Source organism: Periophthalmus magnuspinnatus, chromosome 8, assembly GCF_009829125.3.
Source record: "Periophthalmus magnuspinnatus isolate fPerMag1 chromosome 8, fPerMag1.2.pri, whole genome shotgun sequence".
In the NCBI taxonomy this organism is placed as follows: domain Eukaryota; kingdom Metazoa; phylum Chordata; class Actinopteri; order Gobiiformes; family Gobiidae; genus Periophthalmus; species Periophthalmus magnuspinnatus.
In genome coordinates, this window is record NC_047133.1 from 10533934 (window position 1) to 10552735 (window position 18802).

Genomic DNA, 18802 nt, shown 5'->3' on the forward strand with positions numbered 1-18802 from the left:
ACAAAACCATACCCAGGGTGCAGTACAACTCTCTCAACACACACACTCATTTCTACATCATTTATCATTTAACAGTTCCACTGAAACAGGCACAAATGAATGTCTATATCTGTTATATTTCCACCGTGGAACCCTGTACCTCCTCCCCGAACTCAACAGTTCATACTCAGGGTACAACACGTGTCGGGTCTGAAAGAATGCTCCTGGTCTGTCTCCTCATGGCCTGTTTGTAAAGTTCTTGAGGGCTCAGAGGGACAGCACAGCCCATAATTTTCCCTGCTGTCCTCACCAGATTTAAAATTTGGGTTTTTGATTTGACCAGCAAGTTTCCAAACCAGCTGGTGATTCCATATCTTAGCACCGACTCAATGGTAGCTCTGTAGAAAATGAGCATAATATTACTACTGACACCAAATAATCTGAGCCTGCGCAGAAAATGGAGGCGCTGGTGTATTCTGCTGCAGACAGTGGTCACCTGTGTGTTCCAGCTCAGATCTCTGTCAATATGGACTCCCAGATACTTAAAGGAGCTCACCTGCTCTATGTTATGGCCGGTGAGCTCCTTTAGTTTAGTTAGTAACCACTCAGATCAGAGAGAGGCCTTTCAGGTTTAAACCAACTGGATTTCAGCAATGAAACTGGCAACACGAGACTCATTTCTTACATAAAAAAATGAGACGTCATGTCCAATGTTTTTGTAAGTAAGAATAAATCACCATTACACTTATTATCAGTAAAAGCTCTATTTGATTTGAACATCTTTAACTCATATCTGAGGACATAGATAGGTCACGTTTATACAATTTCAAATCACAATCTTAAATACAGCTCCTTCTATAAAAATATTCAGTATCCAACTATACATTTTCAAAGCAGTTTACCTTGATCAATGCCCCATGTGTCTTTATATTGTTGTAGTCACGTTATATCACTTGAACTACTACATACTGGGAGCGCAGGGTGGTATTGGACTGAGTTGCATCTGTGACAGCCGTAGTCCCAGTCTTCTTTACCTCCGGAGAGAAGTGTGTTTTAAAAGAGGGAAGCGCACATGAACACAGAGACGCAGCCATCTGTTCAGCTCCGAGCGCACTTTGTTGTCCTCCCTCAGAAACCATCCAGACACTTTCACACCAGACGCCAAAGCAAAAGTACGAACATAAACAAAAACAGGGGGATGGAAGAGGAGCGGGGAGGAGGGAGGAGGAAGTTTGGGAATCAAGAACTGAACATGTCCTGTTTCGGTTAAGTGAGGAAAACAATGAGAAAAGCTGTAAGAAAAATGTTTGATCGCGTAATGTAGCGTAAAAACAGGAATTAGTCAATAAAATATGATACTTTTTATGTTGATTTAGGACGACAGTTACAGAAGACAGGCTTTTTTCGGGAACTTATTACAAAGTTTTACTACTTAAACTGTAATATAAGTAGGTCACCAATTTACTTTTTGTTCATTTTAAACAGTGATATGGATTTACAACTGATTAACAGAATAGAAATTTACTTCAAGTTCAAAATTGCTGAGTGGAACAACTTTTAAGAGGTGATATTTTACTTCTTTGGGGTATTAACTGCAAACACACAACATATTTAGATCACCGTGTTATTTTTTTAATGTTTTGAAAATGCTATATTCGTCGAAAACAATGTATCAACAGGTTTTATAAGTTTAGTTTCTGATGTCTCCCCTTTGCTCCCCGCTCTAAGTTACCCCCCCTTCAGAGCGCCATCACAACACAATCAGCGTGCATCCCACTAATGAAACTACTGCACATCACATCAAGTTTGTGAAGCTGCTGTGTACAGTTTTGCATCATGTTTTGGTATATTTATGTAGAATTGTCGTGTGGGAGCGTGGGTGATGTAGGTTTGTGGGCGGAGCATTGCACAGAATTTTACAGCTAACCATAAAGAGGGTTTGAATAGGACCCAGGAGAGATCACTAAAATACTGAAATAGATGACATCTTAAACCTCTTCAGGCAGGCTTTTGATGAGGACAAAGTTATTACATTCTAGGGATATTAAAGATGTAATTGGCAAAGAATTGGATTAAGTTTAGGTCTAAGTTTAAAGAGGATTCACGTGACCTTTGTGAGTGTTTGGCTTTGAATAGGAGAAGAATTCTGGGGCATTACTCAATAAAAGCTGAGAAACATTATCAGTCCAGTACAGTCAATTATCTAAATGAATTAACTAGTTAATGAGGTTTGTAAATTCTTGTCCCATGTCACTGACCCATATCTGGAAACTGGAGATACTTTTCGCCAAAGCAAAATTGTGGTTTTATGAATATTTGAATATGGAATATGCAAATGTGTGAATGAATCTTTAGACTGGGGCCTAAAGATTAAAGATTAGATAAACTGATAAACTAAAAGAGTTTCTAAGGTTATGGTGTTGAGTCTAAATTAGTCAATTAAGCCAATCTGTGGTGGACGTTTGGTTGGGTGGTTGAATGAGACGCACTACATCCCCTGAACTTCTACTGGGTGATCTACTCACTAAACTCACTTTTGTTTTGTAACACATAGTTTTAAAGTGTGTGGTGCATATTTCATGTTGAACCATGTCCTCAAAAGAAAAGAAAGACGACCACAAATGGGAAGATGATGATGCTAAGAGAGCGGAAACCAAATCTGAGCAGCTGATCGACATGAAATACGAGGCAAAATGGTTGCTGTTCAGGCCACTGTGGACGACCATGCAGAGTGTATCACTAGTTTGGAGCAGTCTGCAAACTCCATCAGCGATCAGATGACTGATACATGGGCCGAGCCTACAGCAACGGCCGATGGGAACTCTAAACTAAAGTCTGTTACCGGATCTCGAATGCAGAATCCGTTGCAACAATATCCGAGTTGTTGGGCTATCCAAAAATATGAAACAGCCTTTTGGGATACTGCTTTTATTTTAGTTTGGTATTGAATGACATGGATGGCCATACGCAGCCATGTATGCTCCATCTCTTTTTCATTGATACCTGTGTGAACTGTTTATATTTACCTGACCATTACTGAGTGCCTTCACATTGGAAGATTGAAACTTTTGGACCTAAGTTGGAGGCTCTACAGGTATTTCTAACAACTTTATACAATGGACACTCGATTTGCACAAACGTATGGGAGGGTTTATGGCACTGATTTTGTTGAGGTTTGTTTGTCTGTTTGTGGTTGTTGTTTTTCTCCTTTTTTCATTTTTTCATCCCTTTCTTTTCTTCTCCATCTTTACCGGCGCCTGCTATGCTCACCTTGCTTCTTCAGACTCCCAGCGGTGTTCATTATAAGGTATGGCAACCCCAAATAACCCACTTAGACTTGTTTCTTAGAATGTGAAGGGGATGGGAAATATCAAAATTGTGACTCGTAATGGCCCATTTGAATTAGCTTAAGGGTGATATTTATTTCATTCAGGAGACTTATAAGCTAAACAAGGAGGTTGTATGTAAGTGCTGGGTTGAGGAAGTTGTTCCCTGCACATTTAATGGAAAAGAGAGGCCTCCCCTTTGAGTCAGAGAAATCCCCATGTATATAATAGTTTCTGTGAGGCTTCAGATGTCATTTCTGTTTGTGTCTACAGTCCTAATTGGGATGATAGTCTTTTCGTGATTAAAATTTCTGAATATTGAAAATCACTATATAACTTTGGGAGGTGATTTTAATCTTATGCAGGACCCACTGCTAGATCGATCTTCCAGTAAGTCTGTTCTAAAAGACCCTGTTTGCTTTTGTTTGCAGTTGAGCCTTATGGAGAATGGAGATATACTTTTTTTTTTGTAATTTTTCTCATGCCCATTGTTCCTATTCTCTTATTTTTCTTATGAATCTCAGACTTCTATCGAAAAATGGCCGCTATTGACTGCCAAACCATTGCAACATCAGACCACACAAAGGTCTCTCTTGATTTGTCACTGCTCTTCCGACCAGGTTTGTTTAAACAGTGGAAGTTTAACTTTTTCTTTGCGCAAAAGAAACCTACAAAGAGTTTCTGCATTCCCAGATTACTTTTTTAACTGAATTATGTCTGCTACAAACAGAAGTAATCTCTGGGAAACTTCTAAAGCTTACATTAGAGGCCAACTTATCTCTTTTATTTCGGTTGTGGCCGCCCGGACTAATCAGAATCTGAATGAAATTGGATGTTGACCAGCAGTATGCCACCAATCCTGATCTTTATAAGGAGTGCCTTGCATTACAGACAGAACTTGATCTAATTTCCATCACTATTGTCAGAACAGCTTTACTCAGATCTAGGCAGCGTTTATTTATTTATTTATCTTTCAAATCGGCTGCTAAGGCCAGTAAACTTCTTTTGCATCAAGCTTATACCGGCAATAAGATCTACTTTTACCAACCCAAACTGTATAAATAATGTTTTTGCAAAGATTTATACTGCTCTTTATAAATCTGATTGTCCACCTTCTCCACATACTATTTTAGGAAATGCCAATTTTCCTCACATTACAGATGAGTCAGGAGAAACCCTTGGTGCTCCCATCACCAAACATCAGGAGGTTATTGGTTCACTTCAGGGTAACAAGTTGCCTGGACCTGATGGCTTTACCACCAAATACTACAAGGCCTTTTCTGCTCTGCTTAACCCTTTTCTTAAAGACATGTATAATGAGGCTTTTGCTCTTGATCACCTTCCTGATACCCTTTTGGAGGCTACAATCTATCTGCTTCTTAAAAAGGACAAAGCTGTGTCGCAGCTATAGACCGATTTCACTTTTGAATGTCGATTTTTAAATTCTGTCAAAGGTTCTTGCTTCTAGTCTACAGTGTGTTTTGTCACCAAATATAAACCTGGACTTGATAGCTTCACGTAATAGCAGATGTCTTTTTAACATCTGCCAGACAAACATACTCTTACTCCTTTTTCTTTACGTCATGGCTCTAGACAGGGCTGTCATCTTTCCGCTTTGTTTATTTTGGTTATTGAGCCGTTGACATTGTGGCCAGAAGCCGCTTTTAAAGGTATCACATGAATGGAGACTGTCCATAAGATTTCACTATAAGCGAATGAATGTTTCACTTCTTTTCCTATTTTTCTAAACACCTTGCATGAAAATGGTAGCATATCTGGTTATAAATTTAACTGCCAAAAGCTTCTCCCATTAAAAATCTTGTCAAAGCACTCTCTCCTTCTACAGTACAGTTTCAGTGGTCGAGTAGTGGTTTTTGGTATTTAGGCAATGGTACTTTGTTTCTGACTTGTATCAAGAGAATCGTATCCCTTTCATTGATAAGACCAAGAGAGACTTTGTGCGTTGGTCAACTTTGCCCTTCTCACTTGCAGGTCGAATAAGTTTGATCAAGATGGTGGTTCTCCTCATGTTCTTTACAAGTTTCAACATCTTCCTGTCTTTCTTAGTAAATCTTTTTTTGATAGACTAGAAAAGATTATTTCAACATTTTTGTGGGTTGGCAAGTCAATTTTACAGTCCAGGACAGACAGGGGTCTGCCCTTTTTCGATATTACTACTGGGTGCCGAATGTGCAGAAACTTTTATTTTGGATGAGCAGCAAAGAAGATTCCATGCTTCGGTGCACTTGGAGAAAAAGTCTTCAGAGTTCTCTCTGCGTTCAATCTTTGTTCACAACTTCCTCTCCCACACTTAACCAACTGTCCAGTGGTATCTATCTCGGTGAAGATTTGGAATCTGTTCAGGAAGCAGTTTGGCCTTCTGAGTAATGGCGCCTTGACATCAGTGCTTAGAAATTGTACTTTTGGATAATCTAAAACAGATTTAGCATTTAGGGTCTGGCATAATAATGGGATTAGGTCAATGTGTATACAGATGACATATTCTCATTTTATGAACAACTGTCAAATATTGCCTCCCAAATCATCATGATTTGGGAGGCAATATTTATTTTCCATTTCCATTGTAATAGTATTATCATTGTGACCTGATATAATCACTCTGTCTGGGAATGTAAAAAAAAAAGTTTAATAAATAAAGTTGGAAAAAATTAGCCAATCTGTGATGTGTGATTGTACTAGGTCTAAGATGATCTACCCACTAAACCAAAGCTCTCTGTCTCTTTCCTGTCTGGTCACTGGTTGGGATGAAACTGCAAAGGGTCTTGTCAAAAGATAGCCCTTGTATTTCCTGTTGAAACCACCCACTTCAGTTTGAGCGGGGCGGCTAAATCAATGAGGTGATGTCAGTGCTGACTCATGACTTGAGTGGGGTTTTTGAGGATGAGGAAAGTTCTGTGAATTTCCACTCACATGTGCTTTATGAACCATTAACTCAGTTTTACACAAATAAAAAATATTCACATGACATGACATAACATCAATATGCAAAGAATATTGACAATATAAATAGCAAACCTACATGGTTCCTCTTTTTTCTGTGGGGAAAGTCATTAGCTGAGACTGTTTAATCAAACTGCAATGTCTTATTTGTGGCACATTTAGGCCTGAATTTTCTTCAGTCAATGGCTTCTTTCTATCCTGAAAGATTGTCAATTGTTCCGTTCTTGTAGAAACTTTGTGGATCTTTTAAGAAAAGTCTAATCCAAAGTTTCAACGCTGTGTGTCCATAAATCTTACAGTGGAATTAAAGTCTCCTGTGATGGAGGCTGGGAGGAATCAGGATGCGTCTTCTTGTAGCCAAAGAATTACTACCTAGGTCCGTTATCGTGGCAGTGGTGAAGAGGTGCTGCTTAGAGTTTCAGATGTCAATTTGCAACACTACAGTATGGTAGAAAGCTCCAAAAATTGATTTAGCATAAAACCACCTCCTAAAACTCATTCAAAACACCAGAAAACAGGCCCCTGCTGACAGTGCAAAAAAATGTGTCTACACCAATGAAAATACTCGAGTCCAATCTGTCAAAGGAGTTAGACTTGTTCAGATCGGATTGTGACACTGCAGCCACAGAAAACTAAAGGAGATGGGACATGTTTTGGCATTTCACCAAGAACCAAACTTCTGTTCTGACAACATGACCAAATATTTCGTGATCTCAGTCTGTACAAAGACCCAACAAAGAAAACACAACACAGCATCTTACATTTGTCCAAACACAGAATAGTAATTTGGTGGTCTCCCATCTCTACTAACCAGGTCCAACCCTGCTTTGATATTATTACTTTCCGTGAAATGTTCGACTATATGGCATTAAACTTCATGTTGTATCTATCCAATTGCTTGGTTTCAGGTGACATCACAACATTTTATAGGCCAATCATATAGAATTCATACAGATGAGGAGGCAGCTAAAATGAATATTGTTAAAATGTAGATTCCTGTTGTGATACAGCAAGTTCTAGGGTTGAGTCAGTGACAGAAATGATCAGGTTTGATATTTGCACATTTACCTTTTGAATGTTTCATGGCAAAGCACGTCATCACCAATTATAGATGGATTTATTACTAGAAAAATGTGCATTCTTTCAATGAGTGGGCTCCCCTCTCCACAGATCTGCAAAGCAAGAGCATGTCTATGAAAACACTTGGAAGTCACACAACGCACCTTTAACTTCTAACTTTAACTTTCCAAATTTCCAACCCTACAAAAACATGCTTGTATCTATACCGTGACGACACCTTCTGTGTTTGACCGCTGTCCCCATCCCAAACAAACAGCAGCGCTCCCGAAGTCAAGTGAGGAAAAAACTCATTACTTCCTAAAGTGACTCCGCTCCTCCACGCGTCCTTGGGGACTTGCATGTTCCCAAGTTTTTCCGGGTCGTTTCCCAAAAGCAGCGTCAGTGCATTAACCTCTCGTGGCCCGGCTCTGGCATCCGCCCCGCCCCAGGTACCAGCGGGTTACCACAGATACCACACCCCCCTGTGGCAAAGTGATGCGGGACAAATTGCTAGCAAGCGCCTCATTTAACAGAGTGGACTTTGTAAACAAGTGTAGCTACAGTCCCCAAGGGCGTTTAAGCATAAGTAATGAGAGGATGAGGTGTTTTGGACATAGGGGGAGAGGGGGAAGGTTACGAGGGAGGTATGGAGGGGACATGGAGAGGTCATAGGTCATCTGGTTGCCTCTGCAGGGGGTCTAGCGTAAACAATAGTGCACAGAGGATGGTACTTTTGGAGCTTAGCTAGCAGAAGCAGAGGTGGGCACAGGTGTTAGGTCATGGGTGCTCCCAGGAAAAGTGGTAATAAAGATTTATGGAGCGGCGTTGGGCACAACTGGGCAGTTCACAAAGTGGTTTGGTTCAAAACAAAAACACAGATAACACTGTGTGTCATGGTGATAAGTTACTAAAAGAAAATAATCATGTTCAAGTATGTTGTGCTGAAGTTATTCCATGGAAAAACTATATAAATTGGTGGAAGAGACAGTGTAGACTTTGATTTTAAATTCTATAATCCTGACTTATTTGTGTCCCCTGATATGAAGTAAACATGAGGACAATGGTTCAGGTTCAGGCTACATACAGTTCCTTAATCAGTCACTATTTTACATGCATTATTTATCATCTTCCCAATCCCAAACTGCTGGTATAATGTCCACTGACTCTAACATCATAGTCATACAAAAAGGTGCCTGAGGTGTTCTCGCCAAAGCACAAAACTAGTGGAATATACAATGCCAAGTTTTGGATTAATGATCAAATGTATCTGCACAGTTGCCTGGGATCCAGAATACACACTTCAATACTTACGAAGATGTGAGTCTGGTCACTGTTGAATCGCTGTTTTTAGATGGGTGTGATTAACAGGTGGAATAGCCAATCAGGGACATGCATGGTCTGTCCGTAGATAAATTAGATTTTATTTTGTTTCACATGGATCACTGACAAAGGTAATCTGATTGCCCGATCAAGTTTAGCTGAGTTTGGGACACAACAGAGGGTGTGGAGTCCAGACTGATCTCAATCTGTATGAAATATACAAAGAGATATCATTCTGGAGTTGCCAGGCAATCTGAGCAACTGTTTCAAACAAACTAACAAACTTTTTTTCCCCCTTTTTAAAATCAGTTGTACTGGGGTTAATAGATGTATTTTTGTCTGAAGTACAGATAGCAAAACAACATTGTGAATTACCATAAGCCATACTCATGTTTGTCTCCTTCCGTAATATAAACATGTGAAAGTTTTGATTCACTAAAAATAGCTCATGCATGTTTAAAATAATACATACAGTTGAAACCAGAAATGTACACACACTCTATAAAGGACTCACTCAAACTGTATGACTTGGGTCAAACTCTTTGGATATCCTTCCACAAGTTTCTCTGAATAGTTGGCAGGAATGGCTCACTCCTCCTGACAGAACTAATGTTAATGAGCCAAGTTTTAGGCTGCCTCACTTTTCAAATTTGCCCATACACTTTCAGTAGGATTGAGATCAGGACTTTGTGATGGCCACTCCAAAACACTGACTTTGTTATTCTTAAGGCATTCTGTGACCAGCTTAGCACTATGTTTCGGCTCATTGTCCATTTAGAAGACCCATTTGAGTCCAGGCTTTCACTTTCTGGCTGATGTCTTGAGTTGTTGCTTCAGTATTTCCAAATAATGTTCTTTTCTCATGATGCCCTCTAGTTTGTGAAGTGCACCAGTCCCTCCTGTAGCAAAACAACCCCACAACATGATGCTGCCACCCCTGTATTTCACAGTTGGGATGGTGTTCTGAGGCTTGCAAGCTTCCCCCTTTTTCTTCCAAATATAACTTTGCTCATCATGGCCAAACAGTTCAATTTTAGTTTCATCAGACCAAAAGACATGTCTCCAAAAATCAAGGTCTTTGTCCCTGTGGCCATTTACAAACTATAATCTGACTGTTTCTTTTGGATAAATGTTTCTTCCTGGCAGAGTTGCCAGTACTCGTTTCCCTGTGGATAATGAAACACCATGGCTGGACATTCCCATGGTGTTTATACTTGTGTATGATTGTTTGAACAGATGAACGTGGCACCTTCAGGCATCTGCAAATTGAACCCAAGGATGAACCAGACATGTGCAAGTCCACAATTCAGGTGTGCCTTCACATACATCCACAGGAGTGTCTCTAAATGAAATGTTGTCAATAAACCAATCAGAAGCTTAATAGTGTATACACCTATATAACTATATTGAACTAAACTTCAATATAGTTATATAGGTGTATACACTATTGAAGCTGTAAATATACATATATCATGTAATTCTACTCGATTATATTCTACAAATATTTTGAAAGTCACTTGAGTACGGATGACCAAAATCTGGTATTGGACTCTTTCATTCTTCCATGGACCTAATCCCCAAATGTTTTCTATTTTATTCCAACTTTATCCCTTTTCCAAAGCTTTGTTCCCAATAACGTCTGTTTTCTCCAAGTCGAACAGATTTTCAACAGCTGATGAAAACTTCACTGGTACAAAAAGTCAAAAGCTAAAACAACGGAGCTAACTCTGAATTTAAAGTGGAACTAAACACTAAATACATTTTTCGTCCACTTTAAATGAGTACATTAAAAGTACAGTACAGTCATTTTTGGGAAGTTTTGTGCACGAGGTAAATGTGCAGTTTTCTGGACAAAAGTGTCTAAATCCAAATGTGTACTACTTTTAAGGGCCTCTGCAGTTTCAGGTACTATGTGACATCACTCAGGACTGAGCCAGGTGTTTCCGATTACACCTGGCTGCCGGGGCAGAGTTTAACGGATGGACACCTGTTGGACCAATCACACTGTTCCTTAAACGTCCAGACCCCGCCCCTCCTCACCCTTCACTCTTTACTTTGGACCTCCATATACTGCCCAGCTTAGCAACTCTATTCGAAATGCAGTTGTGGGTGGAGTTTATGAGTTTAGTCCCTCTTTAAAATAGAAAAGAGAGAAGGCGTTAACTGCTTCACGTCCCGCTAACTCCATACGCCCCCCATACATCTATTTGGGTCTATACGCAGGAGTACCACCAGTTAGCGCTGCCTAATGATTCAAACTGAGAGGAACTTTGAGTCATTTGCTTTGTGTTTCGTGACCATTTCGCAGCCTTAATGTCTTGTAAAGTCTATTCTCAAACATTTGCTAATTTAAAAATCTCAAAGTGCCTCATCGGAGCGTGGTCACAGTTTTCCGACATTTCCTCCCTCAATTTGCCAACTAATGTAAACACAAGGATTCCATTAAACAGCCGTGTTCAAATACGATACAATTCAGAGCTTCCTCCAGAAATATACTTAAAATGAGGATAATTTTACTAATGTCCCTCTTAAACTACACCAGGCAGTTAAAGGAGATGGTTTAAGCTTTATTTTGTTTGTTTATTGCACATTTTTAAATTTAAAGTTATGTGAAGGGTATAGGCCTAGTTTTGCTGCAAGGTAAATGTTATAAGCGTGGAAGTGTGTTATTAGTTAGGCAGTTAAAGGTGCTGTATCTGATTTTCACTGGATTAACAACATGAAAAACAGAGTTCATTCATCAAGTTAGTCCTCACTTACCCTATACATTCAGAGCATCCTAATCATTCACCACGATGAGTTTATAAGCCCTTTTTACAATTTTCATTGGCCAGTGCCGAGTTTTACCATCACGATAATGCAAACAGTTAGCATGTTAGCATACACGTTCTCATTCTTTATGATTACTGTATTTTCCGGACTATGAATCGCACTTTTTTTCATACTTTGGCCAGGGGTGCGACATACTCAGATGCGACTTATATGTGAAATAATTACATTTAACACGAAGACACTCTAGGCTTGTGTACCAGTATCTACTCCTCCTGTACCACTGAAAATGTTAAATTTCAACATTACAGTAATTTAAAAGACATCTGTGAAAGACTGAATAAAAATGCCCCCTAAAAGAAAATTGTATTCTATAAGTGGATTTAGTGATTTGGAGTGAGATCGAGAGTAAACTTGTTAGCTTGTTTTTTATGCTTTAGTTATATGATTAACTGTTAATATCTTACGTTAACAAACCAGACACATATTCAGTTATTCATGTGGCTGAATAAAAATATATGTGTTACATTAGTGTGCTGTGCTGATATTCAGCCTATTGGCTGGGACTTATAGTCCGGAAAATACGGTAAATGCAAAAGCGCGTAGCAGACATATTTTGACCTCAAAAGCTGCAACAATAGGTCTGTACTGTAGGAAAAAAATCAAGTACGCGGCCTTTAAGGTCATTAGAATATTGCTATGTTCTGAATGTGTCCAGTGAAGGTAGTAAAGAGTGAAATACAGTGTTTCCTTATACAGTTTAGTGCAAGAAAAATCTAGTCAATGTATAGCCAATTCTGTCAACTGGAGAAAAAGTTATTTGAGTGAAGACATTTGGCTGCGTATCCAAGCGGCTTCTTCAGTTCTGGTCAGAATGCTGGTGGACACTGCCTTACATCTGAAGGTTTGTCTACAGTTTGTTGCCTAGGTCTATTGAACTACACTGAACTGTGCCTGAGTCATATTTTGCATAATCGTTCCTCTAATGCGAGCTCTCACACCTGTTAGCATACTAGCCAGCACTATTTTCCTTGTTTTGATTTAGTTCTGAGGATGGAGTTATAAATAGGAGATAGATGACGTCTAAGGCCCCCGTTCCCCTTCAAAGATGGATTGTCTTTCCGAACAAAAACTGCCTCTGAAACTTTTGCCCAGTTGAAAGAATTGAATTTTCCTTTTGCTATGGATCAAACCTGGACGACTGAGGGATTACACAGTCAAGTCAGCGTAGAAACATACATGTGATCTTTTTTGTTTTCCACAACTAGGTTATCTGCTTTTCTAAATGTACCTTGGAGAAAATGGACGCTAATGCATGACTCTGAAGAAGACGGCCTTACTTAGCTCGCAGGAATAGTTAAAAGTGTCACTGAAGCAAACGTTACTAGACTAGCTTGCTAAAAATAATGACACTTGTAATTGGAGATGTTGTGTTTCTTGGTTTGAGTCCTGGTTGAGTTCCAGATACAGGGGATGGGGTGGAGGGGAGTTCAGAGGAGATCTGGAGAAGAGACGGAGAAGGGGGGGACTAGGGCCTTGTAGCTGCTGTATCCACTCCACACACAATACTATGAGCCAGATAATCCTCAGGCTCCTCACTACAACACAAGCACCCTCAATCCACTGCTCAGAACAGAGGGAGGAGCGGGGTGAGAGGGAGAAAGAGCGAAGGGGAGTGGACTGTCCTTCCACTGCTGCCACTGCTGACAATAGAAGAGGGTCTGGGTACAAGCGAGACAGAGACAGAAAGAAAGAGTAGGGGGGTGATTGAGAGCGACGGAGAGAGAACTAGAGAGGGAGAGTGAAAGAGAGATGGAAAGGGGGTTGGGATGTCACAAGATCAAATTTTATTCTTTTGTTTATTGTGAGAAGCCACTAGGGTTGTCAAAAGTATCGAAAATCACATAATCAATACAAAATCTAGTATGGAAACTAGATACTCATTTGAACTAGTGCTAATACTACAACAAAAATAAATTAATTAATTAAAAAAATCACAAAAAAGACAAAATTTCAAACAACCTCCTGAACAAAAACTCGTATGGAAACCAGATACTCATTTGAACTAGTGCTAATACTGGAAAAAATAAATTAAATAAATAAAATAAAAAATAAAAAAATACAAAAAGGACAAAATTTCAAACAACTTCCTGAACAACTTTTTAAACTTTTTTTTTATTTAGTTTTTTTATTATCATTGCGTTAATATACGCTGACTCCTGCAGCATCAAAATCAAGTCTGTGATGGCCGTTTTTTGTTACACAACATGCAGCGTGGGCCCTCCAAGATGATTTATACCCACGGCCCAGAATTTGGTAACACACCCCTGCGTCCTACATGCGTAAATGAAATAAACGTATCATATATTGGACAAACGAGCGCATTGGCCACCCATCATTTTGAACAAAATCACATTTCTCTCACTTTCTCACTCATTGATTGCAGAAATCTGACATTTTCCAGTCTCCTGTGATATTTTTTTCCTTTATTTTTTCCTCATAAGCAGCCATATTTGTTTGGATATAGGTGGAGTAGGCATGTTCCTGATTGGCTAATACACCTGTCAATCACTCCCATCTGAACTCGGGGAGATTCAACAGTGATCCTGGGTAAGTTGTCTTCAAAATGTTGTCTCTTTTCAAACAACTTCCTATTTTTTATTATCATTATTATCATTGTGTTAGCGATATACGTATTAAGTATCAAGCTCGCTCCTGTAGCATCAACATCAACTTTGAAATTTCAGTATCGCCATGACAACAACACCAGCGACTGAATAACTGCATCCCCCAAATTATACGACTCTCCACCCATTCGGCGCGTTACAAATGTCAATGTTGATTATACCGCTATCGCTCTCACGCTGCCCTTCTTTTCAGACAGTGTACAAGTCAATGGGAAAGTTTCATTATTCAATTCAGGGCCTTGTGCTGAATCATCCACTGCGCGCCTCCAGAGAAACGAAAAAAAAGAAGAAAAAAAAAGAAAAAACAGACAAAAGAGGCAGCGAACGAGGGAAGTATCGCCACTTCTCTTCCTGACACTCTTTCAGCTCGTCCTTGAAGAGAAAATTACAGCAGCGGCGGCGCGGGCTTTGATGGTGGCGTGTGACATGGTTCCAGATATTGGGGCGTATAAGCGCAGACAGAGACTAGATTATCGTCCCAATGACTCTCCGCGCTGTCTGCTGCAGTTTAAATCTACCACTACGACGCCAAAGGAAATAAAGGAAGTACAATAACGGAATGCGTGTTTAGGTTATATTTGAGCTTCATTTGACGGAGAGCTTACTTACTTTACCTTTACATTTGGGAGTTTTAATCAAATCTTGGGTTTACACTTATATGTGATGTTCATAGCTAAAACGTAACATATCTAGATCGTGATGTTACCTTTCATCGTTTTGAAGATGCTATATCACCAAAAACGATATACTGACATGTTTAATAAGTTTCAGTTTCGCTTTGCTCTCCAGGCTAAGTCGCTCACCCTTCAGAGCACTGTCACAACACAATCAGAGTGCATCCCGCTAATGAAACTACAGCATATCGCATCAGATTTGTGAAACGTATTGTGTTGGGATCATGCTTTTTGTATATTTATGGGAGCGTGGGTGATGTAAGCTTGTGGGCGGAGCCTTGGACAGGATCTTTAGACAGCATCTAGTGGTGTTATGTGACAATACCGCTAGTCTAATTGCAAATAGTAGCTTTAAAGGTCCTATATTACGCAAAAAGGAGTTTTGTGAGCTTTTAGTCAAGTTGTTACCTCCTCAAAAACAGACCTGGAGTTGTGTTTTGTTTCATTCACACATGTTTGAGTAACACTTTATTATTAGCCTGTCTACACCTCTAAAAATGCTCTGTTCCTCTTTGTGTCATGAAGTTTTCAAGTTAACAGCTCATTTTTTTACCTTTTGTGCAGCACAGATTGGCAATTCCGGGGCTGAAATCATCCAAATGATTCAAGTGAAGGTGTATGGAATTTAAAATACAGTGAAGCACTTCCTGTATTACCACATGACACAACACAAAGTGGAAGAGCGTTTTCCATTTGAGAGAAGACCTCAGCTAAAAATATGCAGGATTCGAGTGTTAGACATGTGTAAATGAAACAAAAACACAACTCCAAGTCTGTTTGTGATGAGGAAACATTATAACAGATAAAAATCGTTTATTATGAGCCCTTTAAATTGTTACAGCCGATGCATTTTTTATAATTTTCATAACGTTTTGATCGCAGTTTTTATGCAGGACGATAAAGTACGTTATCTTACCTCACTTTACCATGAGGACCTTGTTTCCCATAGCAACCGGAGCCCACAAAAAGTTACACAATGCTCTGTTATCCGCTCTAACCCCTTCACTTTACCTCACTTAATATAAGGCTCTTTAACAAACATGTTTATTTTACATTTCATCGTCAAATTATACCATGCCAAACAGGAAAATACAAACAAAACACAATAAAAATCTTTCTACAATTGAATGTTTTTTGTTCATGAGCAAAACTATATATTATTCCAACAATACGCAAGTTACAGCACATGACAAAAACATTTTAGTCCCGTTCTTTGTAGACACCTGCTCGAAGATATTTCTCACAGACGTTTAATATTATCCCAATGACTATGCACTGAATTGTAAATCTACCCCAAGCCAGAACGAAAGGACAAAAAAAAAAAAAAAAATACAAAAACTAGCAGAGGACAGCCAGAGAACCTCATTACCCAAATGGCAAAGGGATAAAAGTGAAATTGAAGAGAATTTCTGTTATTGTCCACCGGCTTGTAGCTTGAGTCAATACGACATCGGGACACACGCTGAGAAGGGGTTTAATTAGCACACGAGCTAAAATAACGAAGGCCGTATGCGCGGACGAAAGTGTTATTCATGTGACTTTGGGGCGACGCTGACACTAATGACTTGATCGGCTGCTGCAGACTGGTGCCATTTGAGCGAGAGATGGAACGCCGCGTTTCCGACCACGGATTCTGGAATAAAAAATGATCGAGGATGAGTTTAACAGTCTTTCATTAAAATGTGAGGGAGTTTTAACATTTGTTTTACCAGGCAGAATCATTAAAGAGGTATGTGCAGAAAATCTTAATAACCTAATGTGGATTTGTTTTGTCTTTCATCAAACATTTCAAGAAATCTTTGTTTGGTGTTATAATTTGAAACTGTAATTAGCAAGAGGTGGTTATGATTTTTGCCTGGCGAGTTTACAATGACATCTTTTTGTATTCTTTTTTAATAGATTGATATCAGTCTGGTCCCAACGCCCTTCGTCGCTTCTCAAGCTCGAACCCAACATGGTCAATCCACCAGGGGGCGTCAGACTCAGGCGGGGAAAAAGATATTGAGTGCAGTGCAAAAAGAGTCTGTGATGGGGGTTTGTCTTTACACAAAATGTAGCGTGGACACTCCAAGATGATTTGTACCTAGTATCAAGAATTTGGTAAAACACCCCTGCGTTCTACATGCGCAAATGAAATAAACAAATCTGATTGGACAAACACGTGCATTGGCCAACCATCGTTTTGAACAAAATCACATTTCTCTTACCTCAGTCGTTCGCTCATTGACTGCAGAAATCCGGTAAGTTTTCCAGTCCCCTATGATATTTTTTCTCCTTTCTTTTGTCCTCATAAGCAGCCATATTTGTTTCGATATCGATGGACCATGCTTGTTCCCGATTGGCTAATGCACCCGTCAATCACTCCCTCACTCTGAACTTGGGGAGATTCACCAGCGATCCCGGGTAAGTCGTTTTCAATTCAGCTTTACGCTTAAACACAGACACTCCCACCCACTGAAAACCGTCTCTCTGAAGCTTTGATTGACAGCTGGACCAATCACAGTAAAGCGTGAGCTCTTAAAAGATACAAGTAGCTATGGTAACGCATTAAACACATAAAAGTCTTGATAGTTTTCCAAATTATGATCTACTATTCTTTAAGGGTGTATTCATACATCAAAACTGGGGCTAAACATGGGTTAAATTTAACTAAACCTGGACTTAATCAGAACTAAACCAAAACTAGAACAGAATCAACCGAGTCTAAATCAAAATTAAACCTGGATTAAACCAAAACAGGTGTAAAAACAACTTCAAATACTTTTAAACATTATTTTAGCATTATTTAAGGAAATATAGTGGCCTACATCAGGAAAACAACCAAATACACAAAAACACATCTCCTAATATGAACCTACAGGTCTACATTCAGTCTTACAGGACGCCCCCTTGTGGTTTTTCAAGGTACTGTCTCCCAATACTTACAATCAGCTACTTAGTTGAGGTGACAAGGTTTAATCTAAGAACACAACAGTGTCCATGTTGCCAAGAACTACAAAGAGGCCCAGAAAAACAAAGTAGACAGCGACTTGTAAGAAGAGACATAAATATCAGCAGTTATCCCAGCACAGCCCGCAGCGCAATTGTGTTATCCAAACAAACAAAAAACAAAACATTAGTTTGGAATGCTCCTACCTGTATCAGAGGTGGAAGTTTAAAGGTCACAGGTGACAGGTGACTCAAAGCTGTGGAGAATCCGTTGGCTGCAGCTGGAAGTTGAGTTTTTTCCCTGAAAGACAAAGAAAATATGACAAAAATGGCAAAAACATTATGAATCTGCCATCCAAAATAACTATAAGATAATCATAAAAATTAGGAGCTCTGTTAGGTTTGAATATGACACTTTCACATCCTTCTCATGCTTGTTCATTTGTGGTTTAGTCCTGGTTTAGTCCTGGTTTAGTCCTGGTTTAGTCCTGGTTTAGTCCTGGTTTAGTCCTGGTTTAAACCTTGTTCAGTCCTGGGTCAGTCCTTGTTTAATTCTTGTTCAGTTCTGGTTTTGTCCCGTGTGACAAAGAGGGGCCTTTGTCCCTTTAACATCACCATAATTTTGTTTATATTCACACATTTGTTCATTTCCAATAATTTTTCAAAATTCAACTAAACACTAAACATAAGTATCCTGGGTTTGTTTTATTTAGTTTTTAGTTAGTCTATCTTTAAGTTAAACACCACACATACATCTGTTACTTTAAAGAGGTTTTATTTGGTTAAATTACAGCACATATGCATCTTTTCTTACCTGAATCTCCACATGTTCCAGACAAAGAGGGGGCGTGGCCTCAGTCGGCCATTTTAAAGCCTTGGGTGTGGTCGTGGGCCGGACCATGTGGAGGGGAGAACTGGGTTCTTTTTTTTTTTTTTTTTTTTGTTTCAATGTCTTTATGTATTTTGTTTCAATGTTAAAGTTTTTATAGTTTATTTTTAAACACTTTTGAGCTAAAGGGACTTAGGCCCTGAAAGGTGTGCACTTCATGGGGAGATCCTGCTAAAACTTATACCTACAGCACCTGTAAAGTAGATGGTA

General features: G+C 39.3%; 1 protein-coding gene across 1 annotated transcript in view; it reads right to left on the bottom strand.

The window, feature by feature from the left end:
- rbfox3a (RNA binding fox-1 homolog 3a) overlaps positions 1-18540 on the bottom strand; it is a 1019729-nt gene extending 1001189 nt beyond the window's left edge. The window contains exons 1-2 of the mRNA XM_055223823.1: positions 18518-18540; positions 17911-18004 (exon numbers count right to left, since the gene is read on the bottom strand). The gene's annotated coding sequence lies outside the window, so the exon portion shown is untranslated. The remainder of the gene's footprint in view (positions 1-17910; positions 18005-18517) is intronic.
- Positions 18541-18802: the final 262 nt, after the last annotated feature.